At 36.9% G+C, this 3,500-nt stretch overlaps 1 long non-coding RNA gene across 2 annotated transcripts; it reads right to left on the bottom strand.

The window, feature by feature from the left end:
* Positions 1-1,050: 1,050 nt before the first annotated feature.
* On the bottom strand, positions 1,051-2,797 carry LOC121881593. 2 transcript variants are annotated; one of them, XR_006091827.1, is made up of 4 exons: positions 2,583-2,797; positions 1,673-1,724; positions 1,335-1,395; positions 1,051-1,129 (listed from the first exon to the last, which is right to left on the bottom strand). It is a non-coding gene; the product is annotated as an uncharacterized LOC121881593 (long non-coding RNA). The 2 variants fall into 2 exon arrangements; XR_006091828.1 differs by having other exon boundaries at positions 1,673-1,721.
* Positions 2,798-3,500: the final 703 nt, after the last annotated feature.

Below are 3,500 nucleotides of genomic sequence, written 5' to 3'. Positions count from 1 at the left end.
TTGGGAGCTTGCACAACCTTTTCAATTAACACTCTGATAAGAGCTGCCGACTAGGGTTGCCACCTTCCTGAAATGGAATACAGAATGTGGGGTGGCGGGGGGGCATATAATACAGTATGGAGCCAAATCCTCCAGATAGTTAAAACTCTGATTAGGTTCACTTGAAAACATTCAAATGTACTTTTGACATAATTTTGTCTCATGTTCACCTCTAAACTGGGGTTTGATGTCACTCTTTGGTGACTGGAAATATTTTCACATTATATTTTGACATATACTGCTGTGGTATTAACTAGACTAGAATTTAAAGGGACACTAGCAGCTCTGTGTGGCTGTACTTAGGTGCAGTGCGGTCAGCTAAATGCTAACCTCTGCAGCTAACATTCTCATAATGACAGTGCTTACATGCTGATGTTTAGCAGGTAATACTTACCACAGTCACCATCTTAGTTAAGCATGTTAGCATGTTAACATTTGCAAATCAGCAGTTAGCACAAAGTACCTGAGGCTGATGGGAGTGTCATTAGTTTTGCTTGTATTTGGTCATGAAACCAAACTGGACAAAGTGAAATGCTGACCTGATAATGAAGCAATGAAAATTCAGGGGATCACCAAAGTCATTAGGGTAGGGGAGGGCTGGGACAAAAGTATCAGGGGGACAGTAGCAACACAGACTTTTTCTCTTGTAACAGAGAAGTCAGGGATATGCTGTGAAGTCCACATGAGGTACACTCCACCATTGAGTCCGCATCCAAAATCAGCCTGATCAGATCAGTTTTGCCAGTTACAATAGAAAAACTGATTTTTCAATCTAAGTAAAAAATATAAAACAGAGGTGTTTTCTGTTTTTAAGGTAATGCTTATTAGTTGAAAATTGTAAATGTATATCATCTGTTAGACCTATCCGTAGGCTAAGTATCAGTGAAGGTTTAATTTATCATGTGAGCCTACCTTTGGTGCTAGCCAGGGTAAAGTTGACGGAGACAGGGGAGGGATGAAATTGACATGGTGTAACTTTTTTATTACTTTTTTATTATTAAACATGTATTTCTTTCCTCTCTATGTTTGCAGGAAATGTCCAGGGTTAGGGTGAGGAAGGCCAACAGAGGTCTCATCAGTCCAGATGTGACTTGAAAACAAACACACACACACACAAAAAAAACAATGAATAAATGTTTGTGCACCATCCATTCAAGGCTACTTTGTATTATTTTTGATGTAGGCTGACTGAATGAAAATGCCCTTGGTTAATTTTATTTAATTGATTACCTTGGGGCCAATACAACTGATATTAATAGGTTAATGGTAAAAAAAAGTTATCTGGAGTAACTTACCTCGAGTGAAGCCTTACTGTTCCATTTATTCAATTGATTATCTTTGCTTCAACTGTTCTTGCTGTTAATAAAAAAGAGAGGACTACGCATAAATTGGAGATGGAGCGCAAATGATTGGTAAGGATTTGTAATGGTTTAAATATCTTAAATTCCAACCCAATGTTATTCATTAGAGAAAATGGTGATTATGCACTAAGGTGAGTTTGATGCATTGGACCAATTTCATACAATTGCAACATTTAACATGATAAATTGTTTTGACAGTAACATGATCATTTGCTTGGAGGACTAACTGAGTCATTAATGAGCATAATATGCCAGAAATATTAAGTACTTACCCGTTTTGTGGTCAATTCATCTGACTGTCACTTTTGTCCCGTGCCTGTGCTTCTTTCGTCCAGACAGAGAGGAGCAAAAGTAAGATTGCGCAACATCAATTTCCATTCTGATTGCATCTGACTCATTTATCCAATATATTATATATAATTATATATATATATATAATTATAGGCCCTCTCCTATAGCTGGGCACTATGAATGTCTGTGCAAAATATTGGGCCAATCCATCAAGACCATGTTGAAATATTTTACTGGATAAGATAAAAGTTCCACCTCATGGCAGCACTAGATGGAAAGTCAAGGAATCACCAAACTCATTGGCATTCATCCTTTGGGCAGGTATGTCTATACTAAATTGTATAGCAATCTAGATAGCAAAGTACAATTGAATAAACAGTAACTGATTGTAAAGCAGAAGTATTGAATCTAGATTTATGCCATTAAACCAAATTAAAAGTGATCTTAATGTTTAATGTTGAATAAACATTATCATAACTGACACTGAATCAAGTGTATCAAATGATTCATTTTCTGTCAATCCTACATTTCTGTTTTGCTCAGCATAAATGAGAGTATATGTTAAACACCAGCCACATTATTCCCAGATGTATCCTAATGACTTTTGTGATATTTAAGTGCAAACCTGGTATTTGCTGGTGGTAGTAAAAATGAAATTCCATTTTAACTTCAGACATCCATGCTTAACACTAGCCAAATGCTACCCTGGTCCATTTTTTACCTGCAAATATTACATTATCTAGTTTAGCTAACCATTTACAGCACTAGATAAGCCATAAAGACAGCAAGATAATAGCAGGTTTAAATGTTTGCTATTTAAAAAAGAAGATTAATATCAGACACATCAATGTCTAATTATTTAGTATTGCTAAACTAACATTAGCTACTTACCAGGACATTGCCATAGAACTTCTGGTCTGCTTACATGAATTTAGGTATTTTTCTGAGCGAACTAGCTGTTTGCTAGCTTTCAACCAGGTCATATTTGTTTAGCTATATCCCTCAAAACCAAAAACATTAAGGAAAAGAGAACAAATTAGGGGATCACCAAAGTGAGATATTTCAGCCAAAGTACTTATCGACCAATCAACATTACCATTCCTAGATCCACACCACTAAATGGCTAAAAGCCAAGAAAATATGTATGCTTTCAGAAAAACATACATTAACAACAATTTTTTTTCCTTCAGGTATTCACTGAAAAACATGAAAACAAATAGTGAGGTTACATGGTTCATATGTAACAACAGAGCTATAATTTCTGGTAGCAAAAACGGTTTCTCTGTTGGATGAGTTGTGTCTTCCTTCATATTATTTAGCAGTGGCTCCCAACCTTTTTGACTTCTAACTCCTTAAAATGAAGCAACCTCTACTCATGACCTAAAATGACAGGCTGAATACGCCTACAAGTGGTGAGCAATGATTCACCTTCTAATGACTCTTTCAATTTCAGGAGGCTTAAAATGATTTAGGGCTTTACCAGCAAAAAGCAAAAACCAATACTGGAAAAATTACTGTAGCAGAAATATGATCTTCTTTTCCTCTACCATTACTCATCTCACGACCCCTCTCGCTTATTTTGCGACACTGCGGGAGGTCTTAACCCCCAGCTTGTGGACCACTGATTTAGATGCTTCCCGCTTTCTTTAGAGGCCCGCGCCAAGTGACAAATCTCTAAATCCAGGTGGCAATTACAGTTCAACACAGCTGGAAGTCAGGTCTTGCTCTCTAACTGTGATTTTAAATGTGATTTTACCCAGCAGCAGAGGGAGGCATCCTTTACTTTACACACACACACACACACACACA

Source organism: Thunnus maccoyii, chromosome 16, assembly GCF_910596095.1.
Source record: "Thunnus maccoyii chromosome 16, fThuMac1.1, whole genome shotgun sequence".
NCBI classification, from domain to species: Eukaryota; Metazoa; Chordata; class Actinopteri; order Scombriformes; family Scombridae; genus Thunnus; species Thunnus maccoyii.
Note: the sequence above shows the minus strand (reverse complement) of the source record. Positions and strands in the feature narration are given on the sequence as shown.